The sequence below is a fragment of the Macadamia integrifolia genome, chromosome 3 (genome assembly GCF_013358625.1).
Source record: "Macadamia integrifolia cultivar HAES 741 chromosome 3, SCU_Mint_v3, whole genome shotgun sequence".
In the NCBI taxonomy this organism is placed as follows: Eukaryota; Viridiplantae; Streptophyta; class Magnoliopsida; order Proteales; family Proteaceae; genus Macadamia; species Macadamia integrifolia.
The window spans coordinates 16,575,111-16,599,113 of record NC_056559.1 but is presented as its reverse complement, the minus strand read 5'-3'; the positions used below and the strand labels follow the sequence as shown (position 1 = coordinate 16,599,113).

The 24,003-nt window shown below is 37.8% G+C and overlaps 1 protein-coding gene and 1 pseudogene across 1 annotated transcript in view; both read left to right on the top strand.

Annotated features, from left to right (window-relative positions):
- The window catches only part of LOC122074784, a 43,545-nt pseudogene extending 25,340 nt beyond the window's left edge, over window positions 1–18,205 (top strand).
- Window positions 18,206–22,016: 3,811 nt separating this feature from the next.
- Window positions 22,017–24,003, top strand: part of LOC122074852 (DEAD-box ATP-dependent RNA helicase 10) — a gene marked incomplete in the record, with an annotated part of 34,130 nt that continues 32,143 nt past the window's right edge. Inside the window, 3 exon segments of the mRNA XM_042639825.1 lie at window positions 22,017–22,146; window positions 22,258–22,412; window positions 22,610–22,667.

Sequence of the window (24,003 nt, the reverse complement as noted above, 5' to 3'; positions counted from 1 at the left end):
TGGAGGAACATCATTTGGTTTAAAGGGCATATCCCTCGCCATAGTTTCACCGCTTGGTGGGCTCTCTCCTACTGCCTCCCCACACAGGCTTTCCTCAATTACTGACACATCCAGGTCCCTACTTCTTGTTGTTTGTGTTGGAGTGGCACGGAAGATGTAAATCATCTTTTCTTCTCCTGTCATTTTTCCTCTGTTTGGAAAAAAGTCCACCACTCCTGCTGGCCCTCCCCCGGCCCATCCTCCCCTTCCCTCGGGAATGGATCTGGATTGACATGACCTTTAGTGGCTCCACCATTTGTGATATCATTGGAAAGCTTGCCTTTTGCGCCACCATCAACCACCTCTGGATGGAACGTAATCTTCGTAGATGGACCCCCAACTCCCGTTCCTTCGAAGGGATTTGGAAAGCCATCTATCTTGATGTTACGTCCAGACTCAGATCTTTGCGTTACAGACCATAACACCCCGAGGAGTAGGCTCATTGTTGTCTCTTGGGGCCTCCCTACGGACACCATCCCCCCCCCTCCAATTGATAAACTTCCCTTGGTTAGGTTGTTTGGGACCTAGCCTCTTGGTCCTTTTGGGTTTGTTCCTGTTGCCCCCCTCCTTTTTTCCCTTGTATATTCTCTTCCTCTTGGCAATGAATTATTTATTCATCCAAAAAAAAAAAAAGAGAGAGAGAGAGAGGTGGTGGAGGTAGGTGTTGGGTGGAAGGTCTATGGGTGGCTACATTAGGGCTCAGATTCCAATGTGGATCTTCATTCTGATACCATGATGAAATTAGGGGAATTAGACGTGCCACTTAGACACAGCCCTATTTTATTTATAAGAGAAATAATACAAGTGCAAAGACCAGATTACCCTTATACCCATAAACCATATGACACCCATATTACAACAATATTTTATTATATATATTAAATAATATAATGTGACTCCTTAACTGCAAAAACCAAGGAGCAGAAAAATAGGCAAACCCATATCTAGCAATGTGATGATCTGATCTGCTTCAAACTAAAATCAAGTGATGGTCTTAAGGTTAGGAAACAACTCCCAAACTTTGGTAAAAATGTAATGAACAGTTAAAGTATAAACTGCAGTATAACATAATTAGTAACTCCAGATCCTTAAATATGGGAAACAACAGAACTTTTCATCAACCTATCCTATTAGGTTGAAATTGAAACAAATACACCTTAAAGGGCAGAGATAACTTATCTAATATGATAAGACATCCAAGGGTTATATTCCCAGTTATGATGTTTCCTATTGGCAGCAGGAATACACTGCAGATAGTATGCGCAGAAATCCACCAAATTTACTGGGAAAGATCAGGTCATCAAGTTAAGAACAGCATATGAACCACAAACAGTAAGAAGAAACAGGAACAGTAGCAGCTGCTATATCGCAGGAGAGAAGTATCCTGCGCAGGAAATAAATACCAGCAGTCACAGACCAAGAAGAACCTCATGTGCAGAGAATAAGAACAGCAGTAGCAGCAGCAAGAAGACCAACACATCAACACTTCACACGGAGGGAAGAACTGCAATAAATAAGTGCAACAAACCATAGTTTTTGTTCATTCTTATCCAACTAGGGTTTCAACAATAAAGAATGTTGAAGCAGAATAGAACAGCATTTACATGAAATTTTTTTTTTTCTTTTTCTTCATTGCTCTGATAACACGTTACAAAATCTGATCTTGATAACCAGGAGCAGTGAAGAAGAAGAAGAGAGAGAGATACCATGGTTAGACTCCTTGTTCTAACCGCTTGGGAGTATGCTTTATTTACAATAACGTGAAATTATAACTCCAAAAGACTCCTTAGACACCTCAATGTAATCTATACATAGCTAATATTCACCACTAATTGTAAAAACCACCTTAACTTCAACCACGAGTTTAAATCTCTCGGTGATCCAATTTTGCATGGGCTATGAGTGATATTATATATTCTGTAGAAAGCAACCACTCCCAAGTGCTCTTACGATGCATCATTGGTATATGGTATATGTTCTGATAGTTGTCACGGCGTCTAAGCGATCCAAGGCATTGGGGAGGGGGTCCAGACACAAAGTGACACCAACAAGGCATCCAAGGTGCCTGCCTAGGCAACCAAGGTGCCGCCTAAACAACTATGGATCTGATGCAATATATTTCCGTTAAGTTATTAATATATCATGTGAGTTCTTCAGATCAATTTCCTACTTTTCAAATGTTAGACTAACGTAAGAGGGCAGACCTTGACGCAACTGTAAGGTTGCTCCATTGTGATCTAGTTTTGTGGGTTCTAGTCAGGAAACAGCCTCTCCACGAAGTGGAGGTAAGGCTGCGTACATTATGACCCCATAGTAGTGGGTGCCTCATGCACTGGGTACACCATTCTAGTAATAGATACGGGAAAGGAGTTAGATTTCTGCCTTGTTATGTGATGTGGATTTGATTGGTGATTGAAAGCTCCATATTTTCTGTTACTAGGTAGAGCAACTGCATAAGATCTTTAAGCTTTGTGGTTCCCCATCTGAGGAATACTGGAGGAAGTCAAAATTACCACATGCAACCATTTTTAAGCCTCAACACCCTTACAAGCGTTGTGTCGCTGAGACATTTAAGGACTCTACTCCATCTGCTTTGGCTCTCCTGGATGTTCTACTTGCAATTGAACCTGAAGGCCGAGGATCAGCTGCTTCTGCACTTAACAGTGAGGTAATTTCTGTTTCTTTTTGCTAATTGTGTGCAATGGTTTGAGAAATTTCCAAGTTGATAATGTTTCTATTCAGGTTTTCCTTGAGCATTAATATAAACCCTCAGTAACAATGGTGATTAGTAAACCACAACCAGTAGCAAGACCAACTATCACACCACAACCAAATATCAATTTCAGCAACACATATCAATCTATATTTGAACCAGAATCATTTAGCATAACAAGAATTAAACTGCAGGGAAGAACCAAACCCAGATGCATATATCAGAGCAGAATAAAACCAAAGGCAGCACCAGATATCAAACCAGAATCAACACTGGCAGACCAGGACCAAATTGCAGGTAGAAAATATATTCAAACAGCAGGAAATAAGCATGCCCAATCATAGTTGTCACGGCGTCAAATCGATCCAAGGCGGTGGAGGGGTGGCTAATCGATTTGACAATGAATCACCCGTTATGACGTTGCCATGGCAGTCAAATCGCCCATGTGTCATTTTTTATTTTCCTTATTCTCTAAAGTTATTTAGTATGCTACTTTTATTTTTTCCCTATTTTCTAAAGTTATTTAGCATGCTACAAGCCTACAATATATACCCTATAACATATAAAACCAACATTAAGCAACATTAAATTATCAAAAATCAACATAACCCTATCAAAATCACCCTACATTTTACAAAAAATCGATCGCCTAGTGAATCAAGCTTGACCTGACGTCCATGGCGGTGCCATGGCGACCGCCATTTGTGAGTCACGTAAATCATAGCACTGCCATGAACTTCTTTTTCCGCCAGGATGCCAAATCGCCAACTAGGTGTCGCCATGATAACTATGTGCCCAATCACGTGGAGTAAATCTTCTTTGATAGCTTCGAAAATAAGCTCCGTTAACTTGTTATTATAGGAGAACAATATTGAAAGTTCGAAGTAAATCGGACAAAGGTAGTTGACTTTTTTTGTCCCCCTGAAAACCCTACTTGTATAAGAACTCTTAAATAAAATGCACCAAAACAGATCTAATGGCTCTGAATTTAAGGCCAATTGACCTCTCTAAATAGTAGAGAACATATTCGAAACATGGGCTAGATCCAACAATGGAAAGATGCCCTTTGAAAATCGTTATACCACAAGGATTCTCAAAATATCAATTCAGACTTCCAAGAAAAATCTCAGTGGAGAAGATTGTATCACATGAGAATAGAATAAAGAATACTTATCTTGCTTGAAGCACCATAACCAATCAGATCTCACACATGATCAAAACAGTCTATACTTTGATCAGCCCAGATCACAGAAACACATTAAACCCTTGTTCCCTTATTTCAAATGACAAGGGAAGACATCTCGAACACAAGAAGAAGTAATTGCTGCACACACACCAGTCTTGCCTTGGAGATTTCCAAACCAGTATCGAGATGCTGATTAAACTTGCTTTTATACCATGTAGTAGAATCCGATCAAGAATAACCAATACCTAGCCTTGCACAAGAGAAGAAAATTGTTGAAGAAAAGTGCAGACCTCTACACTAATCGGCTGTAGAGTACTATATTTGTAAGAAATAAAGTTCTGGTTGTAAAAATTTAAGAACTTGAGAAACCAAAACCAGAGAAGAAGCAAGGAGAAGAGAGAGATGAGAGAAAACCAGAAGTTAGACAAGCTGTGGGTAGATTTGTGAAGTCTACCACCAGCAACTCATCTTATTTATAATATTGTTGATTGTTATCATAAAAGGAAAAGGAAACGAACTCTTACTTAGTTAGCAAATATAACCTAACAAGGACATCCCATGCCATGTATCTTTGACACTCCCCCTCAATCTGGAGTGTGTATATATATATATATATCAAAGGCTAATGTAGAACTAGAATCACAAGTGATCCTAATCCCAGGTAGGATCTGTACTATATTCAATAAAATAAGATAACATGGCAGATAATATGATCAAAACAGGACTCTAACTAAACTGATGAATTAAATCCCGTTTTCCTACTCTCTACCCATATTTTAAGCCCATTAAAGTGGCCCATTACAAAGAAAACCCATGGGATCAAAGGCCCAATACATACATAACCCAACCTAAGGTTTATTTGCAATCAAATAAGCCCATTAAGTGACTTATCTGCATCAAAGACTCTAGCTTGGAACAACAAAAAATAGATATTAAAAACAGCACCAGTCTAGAGTAGCTGTTGAGATGTTAGTGAGCACTGAGAGAACTTCAATTAATCATCATCAACCCAGCAGCAATATCAGTTCAAACACATCAATCATTAGCAGCATGAGTAGATAAAAATTATGTCATGTTGAATAAACCAAGCAAAACCATTAGCAACGAACAAAATAGGCGGTAGATGACCTCAACCACAATCTAAATATCATAGCAACAACAACAATATCAAAAACTCTTCCCAAGGAACGCATCTAGTAAGTAATAATCTTCCCAAAGAAGACACATAAAAGTGCAGCATCGACCAGCTAATCGTAAGCCCTTCTCAAGGAAGGCAGGTAATAAGCTTCACAAAGAAGATAAATTGAGGTCTCAGATAAAATTTCACTGATAAATAGGCAGTATAGGTTACCGGCTTACTATAAACCAAGTGGCAGCATCAGGTTGCTAAAGACCAAATTGCAGCATCAGGTTGTTGGAGACCAAGTAGCAGAATCTGATTGTTGGAGACCAAATAGCAATATCAGGTTGCTAGAGACCAAATAGAGTAGAATCAGGTTGCTGGAAACCAGACAACGTAAAATTGTTGTAGACCAGATAGGTTGGGTTGTTGCTGAATATAATCATCTTCAAAAGATAAAATTGTTGTTGAGGACACGGACAAATAAATAGTAATAATCTTCATTGAAATAATTTTGAGCCAATAAGAATCTCCAACTGATGACTTGAGCCGCAATAAGAATCACCAGCAATATTGTTATGCTTCGAATTGATGAGAAATGATAAAATTATTTTAGCATGTAATCTGTATTTTGAAACTCAATTTCATTGTTTCTATTGTACTGCTAGAAATGGTGTAAACTTCATTCTCGTATTCTATGCAAATTACGGTAGTTTTAGTGTCTGAGAATAAATGTATTCATGATAGACTGGGAATCGGTATTCAAATGAAAAAAGAGAATTCATCATTAAGTGTTTTCCTACATAGAAGCCTTATTTATGAGATGTCAATCACTCGAGTTTCTGACCAATGGTAATTCCTCTTTGAATTTCTTGAGGTGCATTTCCTTTGATACTTTATTTATTGTATGTATGTCAGTCATTAACAAAAAAGAAAAGATTTATTTGGGAACACAGAGTCTGAATGTTGATCACAGCCTATGGTTTCCATTGCATGTATGGCAGAGTTTTGCAGGTAGAGAACTGCATGTGTAAGCAATGTGAAAAGCAGAACTGGCAAACACTCTGTTGACATAAGTTTTCGATCTAAATGAATGTGAGAAATGATTGTGTTCTGAATTTGAATTGTTACAGAGAAAAGGTTTCCAAACTCTGTCAAAGTTATGTTCTATAAGATGGAAACTTTTTTCATATATTTCTTGTTATTTGCATATGTTGTAATGGAGTTTCGACTTTCGATGATACAAAACTAGGTCTTCTGACCGACTACTGTACAATTAAATGTACCTAGTTTTTGAGATATTTCAGACATATATTGTTTTTGATGTCCATCTCTCATCTTTCCACCTCTTCCTTCCCCCTCTTTGTTTTTGGACTTTGTCTATTTTGTTTTGTTTGGATCCATGTAGCTGATCCCATTAAGTTGGGATAAGGCTGAGTTTTGTTGTTGTATTATTGTTTTTTATATTTTTATTGTAACTAAAAAGATGCTTTTTTATATATCATTTTCCCTAATGTAATGATTTTATTATCAGTTCTTTACTACAGAGCCTCTTCCCTGTGACCCATCAAGTATGCCTAAATATCCACCGAGCAAGGAGTTTGATGCTAAGCTTCGAGATGAGGAAGCTCGAAAGTATGTAGCAAATGCCTATTTTAATTTTGTTTTTTCTCCCCTTCTCTTCTTGACATGCTTTTCTCTGCAAATGCACTAAAATGTGAAAAAGCAATGGATTGCCTATATGTTTCTAAAGACCAGGGGGAAAAAGTGAAACAGCCAGTTCAGCATATTCATGTCAGACCATGCATAGAATGTATTACACCTAATCTAAATCTAACATTCGTGTGCATGTATTTTATTTCAGAAATCCATTTGCATGCTTTTTATTTCAGATCTGCTTGACTTCAACATGTACAAGTAATTTAGATATATATAAATGACAGATTTTGTTAAACATATAGTTAAACAAGGACAATGGAACACTAAGCCCAAGGAAGTAGCCACATAATCTGGTCGCAGTTCAAAATCTTGTCTCAGTAGGCCATATTTCGATCAGACTGAAATTAGCAAAAGGACCAAAACTGGCGAAATTTCACAAAAAAAAAAAAATGTAGTTTTTGGCAGACTGTTTCGGTTGGCCCTTTCGGTGGGAAAATGGATATATTAGGCTCCAAGACTTTAGGGAAACCTTATTTTAGCCTATATAAACATAATAGCCTTCATGTTGCTAGAAAGTTCACACAATGTGGTGGTTTGGATTTGCACCCTTGGTTGATAGTATACGTCAAAACCTATTGTATGCCTTGTGTAATAGTGCATATTTGATGCATTCTTTTAGTATTAAAGATAGAAAAGACAAGTAAAACAAGTAAATTATGCACCATTGATGAAGAAAACATAGTATTGATTAATTAGTTATGAAATAGTTGAAACTCCAAAGTACAAGTAACATAGACACCTATGTCCCAATTCTCCGAACATTACATTATTGTTTGCTAATATGAACTACGACGTGCGGGATTGAGCCCACTTATGGACCAATAGTGATGCAGATAAGTCACTAAATGGGCTAATTTTATTGAAAATAAGCCTTGGGTTGGGTTTATTATGTGTTGGGCCTTTGATCCCATAGGTTTTCTTTGTAATATGCCACTTTAATGGACCTAAAATATGGCTAGGAAGTAAGAAAACGAGATTTAATTTATTAATTTAGTTAGAGTCCTATTTTGAGTCTATTTTATTTGTTATTTCAGTTTTCTAATCAGTTTAGCTTTCCCAATTAGTTAAGGATTGGATTAGGCCTTTCCTTTTTAGTATTTGAGTCTGTTTTGAGTCTTCTATATAAGTTTGTTAAGGGTTACAACATTATACGCGAATTTATTAATGAAATTGCAGTTTTGTGCTCTCAAAATTCTGAGAAAGAATTCTTCAACAGCTGAGATAGTTGTGGGTGAGAGGCCCAGGCTGAAATAGCCATTCCATCCACATCTATTTCATCTCAATATTTCTCCTTTTCTTTTTTCTTCTTTCATCATCTTCTTCATCCAACAACAAGTAAGTATTGTTCTCCAAGTTTTCCTTAAATTTCTTCAAGCCTTCTAGAAGGTTGGATGTCACACGTTTTTTGTATTAAGCAATTCAGCCATGCAATCAAAATCAAATTTTGACAAGGCATTAAAGAACCCTAATTTGGAGATCGATTCAAATCCGGGCTCTTTTTGGTGGCTTGATCGATTCTTCCCTTCCCTTCTCAAGATCTGGAAAAAGTTACTATTTTGTGTTCAAATTGTTACTATTTTGCTTCCGTATATTGATTCAAGTTAATTATTGAAATCAGATATTTCTTGCACTTTATTACCCTAATTTCTGGACCCTAATTTTGGGTTGAATATTACTGTTTTGCCCCTCATGGTTACTGTTTTGTTTTCCTCCATAGTTGCTGTCTTATTTTACTCATAGTCTTCATTATTTACATCTGGACCATCCTTTGAGTATAGATCCTTGTCAACTGGCTACTATTTTGATTCTTTCTAATATAATACTACATTAGATAGAGCCATGCATTTTCCTCCAATTGTGTGACAAATGCATGCCACATCGTAGTGTGCCAGAAGAAATGCTCTTAGTCCTCCTCAATTGCCCTGTAAATGACGTCGTCTATATATTGGAGGTAACCTATCATAGGGTATAGGTCACCATAATATGAAGAACTAGCCACTAAATCACTATGACTTGATGGTGTTGGCACATGTACGGTTGGTGAGCTAAGTAGGAGAAGAAATTGTCCACAAAGGACAATTTAGTATGCCCCCGTGACACTGTGAGTGGGCAACATACTCAAAATTGCGAATGGATGAAGAAGTGTGCTCCCCCCTGCCAATGAAACGACCATATGCACTAAACTCCAACCAGCTGCTCCCTTTGGAAAAGGATGGCATGCCTCTCAATCTTCTATCCTTATACTCAATCTACTAATAGTGCTAGACAAGCTATCAACCATCTAGTTGGAATCGGATACTAGATCCTCTCGTGTAGCCTGGATGTGAGGAGAATGGATAGCAGATTATATAGTCGGTCTCCCGTCTCTCCCTAGTGAATCAAATCGGCTTTAGGGATGCCTCTTGCTCCTTTAGTTGGTCGTACTGCTCTCGAAGTCCATTGTATGCATCACCACCCCACCCCTATCACCATCACCACCATCACCATCATTGTCGTTGCCATCATCTCCACAAGTTAGTGGTGACGTGTGCTTGGCTCCAACTTGCCAGCCACTTGCTTCACTGGTTCTATAAGTTCTGAATTCATTCCAAGTCTATGGCTATAGTAATACTTGGGGTTTGGATAGTATGCTGAAAATTCACAGGTAGATATTTTTAAAGTATAATATGCAATTGTCAAGTCCTCGGGTCCTGTGGTTCCTTGGCATAACCTTGTCTGGTTCAAAGGTCACATCCCCCATCATAGCTTAACTCTCTGAAGATGCCTCTCTAATTGTCTCCCTACTCAATCCTTCCTCATCCGCCGCCATATCCCTGTTCCCCATCCTATTGCCTTTGCCCCCATGACTCTGAGGACATCTCTCATCTCTTATTCTCTTGCCCCTTCTCCTCCTCCTCCTCCGTTTGGAAATTGGTTCTCTAAATGTTGGCCCTCCGCTAGACCTATCCTCCCCTTTGACAGAGAAAGATTTGGATTGACATGACTTTTTTGGGATCCTACATCTGCGAACACCATTGGAAAGCTTGCGTTCTCTGCTCCCATAAACCATATCTGGATGGAGAGAAACATCCGTAGATGGTCTTTCAACTCCCCATCCTTGGACAAGATTTGGGAAGCAATCTACTTTAATGTTACCTCCAAAATCCACTCTCTCCACCACTGACCCATCTCCAGGTCCATTAGGAATAGGCATATCATAGCCTCCTAGAACCTCCACATTGACACCATCCCCCATTCTTAACCCAATCTCCCCTGTTAGCTGCCCCCCCCCTCTCGCTATTGCATTTTCCCTTCCCTTGGTCTAGGTCGAGTAGGGTGCCTTTTGATTGTAGATCCCATGGTTTTTAAGCTTGTGATGGTGCTCTCTTGGTTGTAATTTTTGTTTGTTTCGTTTTGTTTGGCTAGCCTTGCCTATGCCCCCCCTTTTTTTCTCCCCCCTTATATATTATTCTTTGCTTGGTAATGAATTTATGTAGTCATCCAAAAAATGTATAATATGCAATGTGAATTAGGTATATTAAAGAAAAAACTCACCAGCCTTACGCAGTGGGTGGACTAGTTGAAGCTCCCAATAATCCTTGGTAATTTTGAGGAAGGTCTTGCTACCATATGACATCGAATTGTACACGTTATCCTTCATCATTTCCACAGTAATATATGAGTGTGGCATGGTGGGCTTGAAAGCAGAGCCCCACCATCCTCGAGACCTTGATCACTCAGTACAAAACTTTCTCCACCTTATTTAGGTGTTGCCAAAATTCCTCAAATGAAATGGTTAGCTGTGCTGCCCTATACCAAGGGAACTTGACTCCCTCCACTCAAATCACTCCTTATATGCAAGCATAGATCTGAATCCAAGCTTCTTCACCTCAAATCTCTTTAGTGCAATAAAGTTTGTGGCGAATTTAGTGACACTAGGCTTGACCAAGTCCCCACCACACTTCTCCCTTGAAAGATTCAGTGCAAACCCATAGTTGTAGACAAACTGTTCACCTATGTCGCTTTCTCAACCACACTCTGCACCAAATTTATCTTCACCATGTCCTTAAGCATGAGGTTAATGCAATGGGCTGCGCAAAGGGTCCAAAGGAGCTGGTACCTACTATTATTCATCAACTTCTCACCATCCTTGAAGTTGCTTCCATTATCCATCACAACTTGGAAAATGTTCTCCGCTCCCCCCTCCTAGGCCACCTCTTTCAGCAACTTTTAATTGTATTTTGCATCCTTATTGTCCTTGGATGCATCCATAGATTCTTAGGAATATTGTCCGCTTGTCACAATAAACCATAAAGTTAATGATGGACTTTCTTGTGGGTTGAATCCAACCATCAATCATGATCTTCACCTCATATTCTCCCATATCCCCTTCAAGTCATCTATATACTTCTGAAGGTCTTATTTCTGTGGGGGAGAATACATATTCATCACCTCGTATGTGGTGGGCCCCTAGACCCCTGGGCCAGCCTCAACCACCTCATCTAGCATCGTCTGATAGTAGGGCCTCATAGTGGCATGTGCTAGGATGTTGTGGAATAACAACCACTTAAACACAGTATCCCAACTTTCCCTTCACATTACATGTGCTTCAATTTACGCTACTTGTAGCATTTTTTCCTATAGATGCCAGGATCTTGCTCTAGTTCGGGGTCTCTTGTCGTGGTGGTATTGGATGTGGAGCTGCCCTTATACTCTGTGATCTCTTGAAGGGCAACCCAACCTGCCTCCTCCCCTGTGGTTGTGGTTGTGGCTGTGCAAATCCACTACCACTACCACCTGCTCTAGACGGACCAGCTCCTCCGCTAGAGTTTCTGGCTATCCTACTCATGAAAAATGGATCTGCTTTGCGCTTGTGCCTGCGGAAAATCACTAGCCTCTGCCCTTGTTTACACATTGTTAGAGTATATGAGAGCATGTATCTGTTGGAGGGCTATCGGTTTAGGATAGTTGTTAGCTAAGTTAGAGTTAGTTTCCTATTTTGATTATGTATTGTAGTTTCCTATTTGGCTTATGACTATGTAATAGGTAGTCTATATATTGCCAACCACATGGTTGTGACCCCCAAGTTACACCAATCTCTTTGTCTTTCTCTTATTTCTTCTTCTTTAATTCTGGTTCTCAAACTTTACATGGTATTAGAGCAGGTTCCTAGTACCTGATTGTCTCATTGATTTGCTATTTTGAGAGTCCATTTGGGTTTCCAGTTTGAAGAAGGAAACCCTAGTTCATTGAAGAAGAACTAGGGTTTCATATGGGTTTTCGAAGAATATTAAATATGCAAATCTTATCTGCTGTTGTTGATGTCAGTTGATACTATTGTTGATGTCTTGACCTGATTTCCCTTCCGCCAAGAGGAATCCTCTGCCCTTTCTGGTTTTACAGAGGCAAAGACGTGTTGATGTCACGTGTTGATGTCATTGTTGATAGCTATGGCTGTTGGTTGATGTTGTTACAAAGGAGATTGAAAGGCTGCTCTTTTGGTTCTCTGTGTTGATTTGTCGTTGGATTTTATTGCTCTTCTCTGTTTCAGGCGGTACAGCAGTCCCTCTCTTGGCTTTCGTTGTATCTCTCTCTCCTCTCTGTTCTCCCTGTGATTAGGGTCGAAGGAACCTTCTCCCTGGGCAATCTAATCCCTTGAATCTTCGGCCTCAAAACACCTGCAACTACCATTGGTTTCAATACCTGAACCCTGTAGCTTGACCTGTGTTTAGTTCTGGAAGTTGGGTGCTGCTGGATCAGTTCCATAGGCCTAAGCGACTCTTCCTCTTGGAAGTCCAAGGTCGTTTAAACTCATTGCAAGGGCTTCTCTCCTGGACCTCCGCTGGAATTTCTTGTCAAGAGGTTGAAGAAGATGATCTCTTCACGATTCTTCTCCCTTCTTCTTTTGGGTTCTATTTTGTGTTCTGGTTTTCTGATGGCATGTCAATGTTGTGGTTGTGTTGACGTTGCTCCCCCATGCCTGAGTTATCGCTGGTTCCTTGGTATCTTCGTGCGTAATTTCTGAGTTTTCTGCACAGCTGCTTCCGCAATCCTTGCTGTGGATGTATTGCTGAGTGTCTGACTGAATAGAAGTTAGTGTCAACTCTCAACTCACACGTTACCACCTCTTAAGTACTTCTTCCTCTTTAGTGTTATTTATGTTTCCATTATACCCTTCATCTTATATTTTTTAATTACAACCATTATCCTCTTTTGTCCTATTTTTATTTCTAGTTCCTGAATTACCCTTCACTTACCCACGTCTTGTTTGTCAAAGGGAATCTTAAATTGTTCATGGTAATTACAGTTCTGCAACTAGTTCTGTGTGTTCTTCTTAAAGGGCCTTAATTTCAGATTATTACCAATTTGCCATTGTTTCTTTGTAATTGGTAGTTTGTATCGGAGTGCATAGTTGTGGTCAGTGATGGGTTTTAAACTCGGGATTGATGGACTAATTACCAAATTACCGTCAACTTTGGATTAATTGAGTTCTATTATTTGAAGTGGATCCATACCGAACCCAATTGAGTATTTTGACTCGGGGATCTGCATCAATTGAGGATTATATGAAGTAATTATAGAATTGTCATTGAGCATATATTTGCTACTATCAGGTGGAGATTGGAAATATTTTTATTATGGTGACGGGATTCTTTGTGATAATGGTTGTTGGAAAATATTTTTCCTTGCGTATTGCTACACGTGATGGGGAGATTCAAATTATCTACTTGATTTGATTGATTGTCTGCTCAAGATTAGTTCGTTTGAAGACATTTATGCTCGTGTGTGTCCTCAGCGACTATTTTATCTTTGAAGATGGTATATTCAGCAACCTGATGTTGTTTAGTATATTCAACAACTTAATGTTGTTTAGTCCCCAGCGACATGATGCTATTAGTTTATCTGTGGAATTTTCTGTGAGATGTCTATTTGGGGAGATCTCTGTTTAAGGCTCGTGAGTGCTTTTATTGTAGCTTTTGGGAGCCTCACTTTCTGTTGGAGTACCTTCTTTGGGAAGAGCTTTTGGTATTGTTGTTGTTCGTTGCTATTGGACTACCTTCTTTTGGAAGGTCTTTCGTTGGTATTGGAGTGCCTTCTTTGGGAAGAACTTTCGTTGCTTTTAGAGTTGCTGATGGCTTTATGATGGTTGATTAGAGTTCTTTCTATGCTCGTTGGAGTTCTTGTTGATCCAAGTTGGAGCTTTCTGTTGCTATGTGTAAACTCCAACTTGAGGGGGAGTGTTAGAGTATATGAGAGCATGTATTGGTTGGAGGACTATGGGTGACCATAGACCTCCATACCGTGGGATTATATTTGATATCTTTATTAGTGTCCTATTGGGTTTAGGATAGTTGTTAGCTAAGTTAGAGTTAGTTTCCTATTTTGATTATGCATTCTACTTTCCTATAATTTCCTATTTTGATTATGCATTCTACTTTCCTATTTGGGTTATGACTATGTAATAGGTAGTCTATATATTGAATGAAAGGGGAAGCCCCAACCACATGGTTGTGACTCCCAAGTTACACCAATCTCTTTCTCTCTCTCTTATTTCTTCTTCTTTAATTCTGGTTCTCAAATCTTTACACACATCATGCACATACATTGGTCATAATCATCACTATCATTATCATCAACCTCCTGTCCTGCTGGGCGGCTAGAACAACCTCCTCAAATACCACCCTCGCCTTCTCCTATTCTGCCTTCCACTGATTCTCTCCCCTCATGTGTTCAGCAATTGCGCTAGAAACGTACACAAGAACCATAGGGCATGTGGCCACATCTTTAGCAATCCGAGGCATCCCAGCTAAATGTTGGTTCAGTCTTGTGACGCCAACTCCCATGATCTTCTACTCACAATAATTACACTTTGTTTTCTCTTGTCACCATCGACTGGTTCTCTATGCAGCCATACTATGTCTCTACTACCACCATCTTCTGGCTAGCTATACTATGTCTCACGACCATACTGTTGCATGAAGAAAACAAGCCATTATTTACTGAGGCACATCAATTGAGACCACTAAAACAATTTTGTAGCTACTTATTATTTTTACCCTTAACCCTTATGTTTTTCTCTTAATTAATTTCTCTTATATATATATATATATTTGCAAATAAATATTGGCCTAATACAACACAAGCAAATCTGGTACAACATAATAAGTCTCATATGTACACTTCAAAACACGCTGAAATTACTTTCATATTTTTTCTTTATTCTTCAAATCAACACAGAATAATTTTATTTCTATTTTTTTTATTATTTTTTATTTTGAAAATTAAAAATAATAATTTACGAGCAGAAAAAAGTTTTGACTCTGTGAGGCCGTAGATCGACTAATGGTGTCTAACATATATAAAATTGACCACCATCCAGTTGATATTAACCCTAATATTTTCGCATTTTTTGTTGTCAGAAAATCCATTTTTTAGTCTAAAAAAATAATTATATATATTACACAAGAAAATTCTGACACCGTGAGGCTATAGATCAGGCTTCGGTGTCTGAAATATAAGATTTCATCACCAACCAATAGGTATTTATAATATTTTTTGCAAAAAAAAAAAAATCATTTTTGGGGAAAATATTCTTATCTAGATCTATTGAATGTGGCCAAATCTTCATCAATATGCGACAAAATCAATGTCTTTGGAGTGATTTGGCAACCCCCAGCAGCAAATTTAGGAGTTTGATTAGGTGATGTGGCCCAAATCCAAGAAAATAGGGGTTTTCTCCTCCCAGGCGGAACCACTGAAACTGTGAGGTTCTGGTTGAAATTTTGACCAGGACCCACGAACTAAGGTATTTAAGTGGTTTGTGTCGTTTAAGCATAAAACAAGGGTGAAACCTTGCTGCTTTGGTGTTTCGCCTACCATTTCATTTCGGCCTTGCTGAATTTAGCAAAAAAGGCGAAATTTCGCCGAGATTTTGAACTATCCATCTGGTCACCCCAGCTTTGCCAACTAGTTCACCCAGGCCATTCACAGACCTCATCCACCAAACAAAAGATAGATTCTTTGACAACTAAAAATCTGGCTCTTTTGGCGAGGTGCATATTCTCCATCAGACCATGTATGGTCTACCAAATCAGCTTGTTATTTGGAGTTGACTCCTGCATGGGGACTAGTTCAATGCTTTTCATATAAATATTACTTTAAATTTTGTTGTTCCATTTTGTAGTGGATCCTAAGATCATTATACTGGATATATTGGAGGCAACATTAGATTCTTTCCCTAACATCTGGCTCTCCATCACAATACTAATGTTCATATTGTGTTGTGTGTTCAGGTCACCAACTTGCTATCTTGGTGACATGCAACCCGATGGCCTTGTCGCAGTAGTAATCATTGTTATGCCCTCTGTCCTCTTATCACGTTCATAGATAATACAATAGTCGACCTTACGATTTCATCACTTTCTTCAATATAAGCATATTTCTAATCTCAGATGTTTTAGTTTTTACTGCCAATTTAATAGTTAGGATTCAGACTTAGATTGTATGGTACTCTGAATTTATAGAAGCTCATAAGCATAATATTTTACTACTTATATCCGTGGATGTGTTTGATTTTGGAGATGCTACTTCAACTGAAAGAAGTATACTTTGCTTTAGAATCTACTTTTTTTTTTTTTTTTTTTTCACATAATTATCAGCAAGAGGAAAAACAAGTGTAATATATATATGACCGTATGAATAGGAGCCTTATTACCCATGAATTGTCCAATTTATTATCAGGCAAAGAGCAGCTGCAAAAGGACATGAATCTATGAGGAGGGGTTCAAAAGAAGCCAAGGTGGCACCAGCACCAGATGCCAATGCTGAACTACAAGCATCAATGCAGGTATTTCTTGAATTTTTATGGCTCATCAGGTTGTAGTTGTATCCTATCTTACGGTTCTTTCTTACGTTTATGACTAATTCAGAAATGGCAGGGACAGTCGAACCCTAAAAGCAGTAGTGAGAAATACAATCCCAACGAGGATGGTGTTTCTCGCTCCCCAATTGAGCCTCCCAGAGTACGGAATGGTTTCTCGCATTCTGGTCAATTGAATCACGCTAATGTGTATGGATCTTCACAGAAGGGTGCAGAGTTGAGGGCACAGAGATCTTATATGCCTCAGGCAGCTCAGTTGTCCAAGTTTTCAGGTTCTGTTGCTGCAAGGAACAGTTCACGTTTTGATTCTCAAAGAGAGAGGAGCACACATGCCCACTGGCCAGAAGAGCGATTGAATTCCAGATACAATGAACTAGATGATGCTGAGCCCTCCGAAAAGTCAGAGTGGACCCATCAATTGTTGGATAGGCCTACCTCTTCTCACAGGAAAGGAGAAAAGGTGTCTGGCAGGGAATCTACAATGGTAAGTGATTAATTTCATGAATCACTTGAGTTCATTTGCAGGTTAAGTCACATTTTGTAAATCACATCCATGATCACAATCTACTATCCAGCAGTCAAAGTTTGAACCATGCTAGATGAGCACAGCGATAATGTGCTTTGTCGTATATTGTTTCGTTCAAACATACTCTAGTTTCTCAATAAAAAAAAAGAAATTGGATGGTCACCAGTTAGAACCAGAGATTAATTAATCTCTAATGCTGATATTGATTTAAATTTGTTTTTGAATCTTCCTACCGCTAGAATTCTGTACTTAATCTTGCCTTCATTTGGTACTAGGGTTATGCCCCCAAGAAAAACAGGATCCATTACTCTGGACCATTGCTTCCCCCCGGGGGAAATATTGAGGAAATGCTCAAAGAGCATGAGCGGCAAATTCAACAAGCTGTCCGCAAAGCACGTCTTCAAAAGGCTAAAACCAGGAAAAACTATAGTGGACAACGGCCAGTCTGAAGCGCTGCTTCATGGGATGAACAGCACGTGATGGTTGTGAAGCAATTTCTGCTGCCTTGATACCGTCGGAGAAAAGCACAAAATTTTCTTATTCTGAAGCATTGTCATTTTTGGGGTATCACTATTATAGTTATCATCAATAGCAGAAGGAACTACCACAATTTGAAGCTTCTTTGATGCAGGGAACATCTGGGCTTTACGAAGTTATACCTTTGTTATCTGGAGGATATATACTGAATTTTAATCTCTAAGAAGCTTGTGGTGGTTCATCATGGTGGGTAATCAAAAAGTAAATGTTATTCATGACCTTTGTTTGCTCAGAAGTGAGGAAATGGGTTTCTGCAGCTTTCTGTGTGGCTTATGTATATTCTGAGAGAGGTTGTAAGGGTTTTTTCTAGATCAGCATCACCCACCCCCATGTAAGGCAAAGCCATCTTCCCAAATTTGAATGAATTTGTTATCAGCCCAAGCCATTACATATTTGATCCTAGCAGTTAATCCAGGAAAGTGCATTATCTTCTCTAGCTTTACTTGCACCCTTGAATTTGGTATATATTGAACTTATTTATTTATTTAATTTTAGGCTTTTGTGTATCTTCTTCTTCTTCTTCTCCTTTTTTTTTTTATTTATTTTTTAATCATCTTTATTACATGATCTATGGTTTTTTATGATATAATTTACCATAACCTATATGGTTTATATCACTATTAGCCATTATATACATGCAATGAATGGAAGTGCTTGCTTCCAACTCATCCCTTTCTTTTTCTTTTCTTTTCTTTTGTTTTTGGGTTCTGTTCTGGTTTTTCTGGTGGCTCCCTAATTAAATCTCCTCTAAAGAGTACACTGGGTAAAGATATTAATTGCATTAACATGATTGACACAAAATTCATTTTTTCTTTATTTTCTGAAACCTGGGACAAGAACTATGAACTATTTAATTATATTTTAATGCTGAAAAGAAGAAGAAAAAAATTGATTGATATGGACAAGTTTCTGGACTAGGTTGCTGTCTGATTGGAAGTTTTGTAGAACATTATTTTTTGTTGGTCTTGCTTATTAGACCAAAATGCTGCAATATTGGTCCGGGATGGTTGGACCACTGTGTCTGGATCAGTTTTTTTTTTTTTTTTTTTTTTTTATGAAAATAGAAGAAACTAAAATTAAGATAAATTATTTTCAGCATACCTAACATAATCAGTGTGACTGTAATATTTTCTTAGGGTCAATCAGAAAATTTTCTGGTCCGGTCAGGCATTCCATGAACATGATTGTGGGCCAATCTGCTTATTGAATCAAGAAGGTTTACAGGCCTAGGAAATTGCTCGGATATTGTAACTGTTTGAACCAGAGAGAACCATTTGGTCTAGGCTAGTTCATAGTAACTGATATTTGGTTGATATGACTTTCCATAATGAAAGATAATGTTATAATTACTTCATTAATATTTTGAAATTTTTACCCTTCTTCTAAGGGAGCATTTGGTTAGATTTTTTTTTTTTTTGGAGTAAAGAGGTAGATTCGATTAGAATTTCCATTGATTCTAAATCTACTATTTGGTGTTAGTTCTATTTTTTTTCTGTTTGGATTATCTATTGCTTTCTTACCATTTAATTCTAAATAATTTTCAGTTCTAGCTTTATGTAAAATGAACCTTCACTGCACGAGAAGGTTCATCACACCATCCTGGTTTTCTTACCTCAACAAAAAAAATTATGTTTTCCAAAATACACCGTCCTAGGCATTTGAAGCCTCGTGGTCAAAGGATTCCTCTTCACTGTGGCTTGAGGAAAACTCGTCCTAAACTTAATGTATGTCAAAAGATATTCAAGGCCATACTATCACAAGGAATGTTGGCTGCGAGATGAAGTCCCCCATCTCCCATATGCTCTTTTGCAGATACTTGTTTCCACTTTCGTCAAACTTCTTGTTGGATGCACGAACATTGAAAGACCAATAGGGAGGCTCCCTCTGTCAAGCCTTACTTGAATTTATATCGAGAGGGGCTTAAGCTTATTGCCTACAATGAAAGGATAGTTGTTGTGACTAATCATTTCTAGGAAACCTTATATTATGGTAGGGGTAGTAAAGCCCTTCTGATGAAGCTTATACAATGTCAAATGTGCCACAACGCGTAAGGTTGCTTTGCCCCAACTCTAAAACTTGTAAGGGCTAACGAACACCCCAACATTCAAACCAAAACTCAATAGGGGTGCCCACAATAAATCAACTCGACCACAAGAGGGAGTGGTTGTAGATCAACAGCAAGAAAAGGTTGGCCATAGATGTGCAATGGTGTTTGTTGACCAGCTTACTAATAATTTGGCGTAGAATCCTTGCAAGTGATGGCATGTATAAACTTTTTGAAACTAAACAAAAATGTGCTTTTTTATTCCAATTTAAATCAAAATATGTATGTTGAAATTCGACTGTTACTGGATAATTGGCATCTAGCAAATAAAACCAACAACAACAATAACATCAACTCATCTTTTCCCTAACTAAATGGGGTTGATTACTTGGATCCAAGAACTGGGAAAAAGAAAAAGAGAGAAAAAGGAAAGAAATGATTCAACTCCACCAGGACATTTCACAAAAAAAGCAATCGACTACATGTATCTTCACCCTCCAAATAGCTCTATTTGAAGTCATATTAGGGTCGGGCTTTAGCTTTTGCATGTATCCAGCTAATAAAACAATTTCTCATTAATAACTAGATTGAATATATTCATAATGTTGTTCTCATCCATGGCTGCATAGGTCATGTGATGTCGATTATCTCTTTATAACTCATGCATTCATGTAATTCATTGCGTTGAGATTGCCCTATAAATTGCACAGGCCTGTAGGGACCCAAAACTCAGTATTTTATAACACTATCTTGCACCCAAAACCCAAAACCATAATAGGTTGGGTTAGCATATCTCCAAATTTGTGAGTGGACTGAACCGGTTCATACAACTTGACTCTCACTCATTTAATCAACATGAATAAATAATTAAGTTCATAAATCCATCAATCTCCTACTTTTGCTACATTAATTATAAGGATGTCTTTAAATTGGTGTGGTCATGAAATCTCATTATATTAACTACTCTAGCTATGATTCGGTTGAAAAATCACACACATCGAAAAACAGCAGAAGATACAACTCAATATACGGTATACCACTTTTTGTCATTACAAACATGAGTAAATTTCTCAACACAAATCTATGTGGAATACTAACATGAAAATGTGAAATATCCTCAAATAACATTATTGTCATTCCATGTATGTCCTTAATTGTGATATTAACTTTTGCTGTGGCAAATCATCTTTGATCTGGGGTTAATATCTAAATGTGACTTTTCGCCTATAAACTGTGGAAAATATTGCCTATAACTGAGGCAATTACTGATTATAAAACACGCTTAAATGAAACAATAAAGAAATTAATAAATGGAATAACTGTGCATATTATAAACGCTTAAACTATCATAATACATCAAAATGTGCCCCAAAACATACGGGCTAAACTTTCAAACATAAATTAATAGTCAACAAGAAGCAAAGCTCCCACTAACCAAGCATTTCAAACAACTCAATATAAAATGTTCGAATTTAAAGAAATCGTAGCTACTTTAATGATATTTATTTCTAGTCGCTCCCAACTGCTGACGATTAGTCCACCTCACCCTTTTGTGGCATCCTCCTGTTTATCAATCCCGTAATGCCTTTTCTTTTTTAACCATTTATTGAAAATGAAATAGTACCTCTTCACATGTCATTTCTTGTGGCACCAGTAACACTCTACACTGTTTGTTTTCTCTTTATCCTGAGCATTATGAGATGTCTCAAGCTCTTGAAAGCCCATAGTCTTGTCATATGGCTTGAAGTTTCATTTCTTGCAAAAAAATTGTTCTTTCTACTTGATCCACCAGAAGATCCCTTGTAGAATGTTGCATTTGCACTCTTAAACCTACTTTGTTTCAATTTTTTTTTCCTCTTGATTGCAAATGGAAATAATCTCATTTAAACTCCAATTGTCATTCAGTGCAATATAAGTAATCTAGATAACCTCATACTGACCAATTTACTTGTATGAAAGAGAAAATGGTGTCCCTATGAATGTTTTTCATGTACTCCTATAGATCTCGGTACACACGTAGGAATCGCACAATAATGTTGGGCCTTAAATGGGAGGGGATCAATTTAGGTCCAACATAAAACCTGACCGAGTAATGACTCATGAATCGTGACTCCGTGAGAAAAGGGTATATAAAATTGTAATGAAGAGCGCGTTTGGTATCGTTCTTTAAAAAACGGCTTCGTTCTGTAACGGAAAATTATGTTGGTGTGTGCTTGTTTCGTTTCAGTGTTTTCAAAACTGAAAGGAGAAAAGGGATTTGACGAAACACGCAGGGGCCGTTCCGTCGGGGGTGTTTCGTTTCAAGTTTATAGAAATTGGAACTATCGTTCCCCATAGTTCATTATGTCCAGTGGAGTTCGCGCATAGGGAGAGAGGAGAGAAGAGAACGATACTCAACTGCAGGTAAGAACTTCGCCTCTTCTCCTTCTCCTTCTTCTTCTTCTTCTTCTTCTTCTTCTTCTTTTTCCTTCTATTACACTGCTTCTCCTTCTTCTTCATCTACTGTAATCACAGAGCAGGTTTTCGGACCTATTTTGGGGCTTTTTCGACTACCGTAACTGATTCCAAATTCCAGTAAGGCATCGATAGATTTTGGGGTTCAGAATCTTCGGCCTTCAGCGATTTGAGGAGGAATTTGTTCGTTATCCTCAAATAGCTTATACAGAGAGGTAATGGTTTCTTCTTCTTCTCTTCTGAACCTCTTCCCTTTCTTCTTTTCTCTAATCGCTGGGGGGTTTTTGCTGTGCCCTGTGAAACCCTAAACTACGATTCAGAAATATATATATATATATATATAGAGGATGGTCTTACCCTGATTTTTTGGGACACAGAGCTCCGTTAAGAGATTTTTTTTTTTTTTGCACAGAGTGCTCGGTTCACTCCTTTGCCTAGTTCGTCGGCTTCTTCACAGAGAATCAGATACAGTTAATTCCTTCGCCCAAATGTCTTGATAGTGGATTGATATCTGTTAATGGCTGAGAATCTTGATATGTAATTTTTCAATGGCTGTATGGTGTTGTGAATTGAAACCTATGCTGATTTCCTTCTTCTCTAATTGCTGATTTCCTATGTAATTTTTCCTTCTACTCTAATGGGTAATTAATACTGATCGGGAATCTTCTCTAATAGCTGGTGTCCTGTTAACTGTTATGTTCATGTTTCCTTCATTGTTTAGTATCATCTCAAGTAATAAATGATGCTACTTTTTGATATAATTCTAGAAAATTCAGATGCTAAAGAGATTCATCAATGGCCAAATGGATTCCCTTCCCTTTTTTTTTTTTGAGTCTCTCTATCCCCCTCTGGTGATGTTTTTGGTTGATGAAATGGAATTGATTCAGATATCATAAATTGTCTATTCTTATCTTTTCATTTCTTTGCTTTCCCTTCTTTATTCTTAATGCTTAGGCTTCCTTCTTGTGCTTTATAGAGTCCCCCCTTCCTTTTGGAGAGGATTGGTCCTAGGTTTATTTTCTTATTCTCTCTCTATACTCTTTATCTCTCATTACCTGCTCAACATGTCACTTTCAGAAGTCATTCATAATTGAGGGCGCTTGCTATGTCCTCTGAAAAGTCTTCAGTACTCTGTCTCAAGAATGGAAGCTCAGGAACTTTAATACATTTTAGCTGATAAAAGACTAAAAGATGGGTATTTTTATTTTAGATGGTTTTCCTCTCCAAAATTTTTGGATTTAGGTGGAGTTATCTTTATCTTTGCTTTTGTCAATATTCTAGAGACAATTTTCCACTCTAATTTCTAAAAAATGTATTGTAAGAAAGTAAGAAAGAAGATTTTTTTATTAAAAAAAAAAATCAAATTTTATTGCAAGAAAAGTAATGATTTTTGTAAGAAATGTTCAAAGGTTGAAAATGATATAATCCAAATCCTAAACATGGTTTGCATATTTGAAGACCCCCCCAAAATACACTTCCCTATATTTATTTTCTTATAATCTTTCTAAAAGATTATTTTAACTTCAATGAATTGGTTATTGATCAGGTTTGATATTTGTTTCTTTTCTTCTGCTTTTGATAGTCAAGTGAGTTGTGTTTGATGAAGATGAAATCATCTACCATCTGATTCACATAAGCACTAGTAATCTTTTGCATCATCACATAGTATTCTAGCATTCCAATTGTGGGAATTGTTTTGATATTATTGGGTGAAGAACTTGAGTTGTTATATAGTCAATGTATACTTTGTATGATATTTATCGAATGTATACATTGCTTACATAAATGATGCTACTTTGGATGATT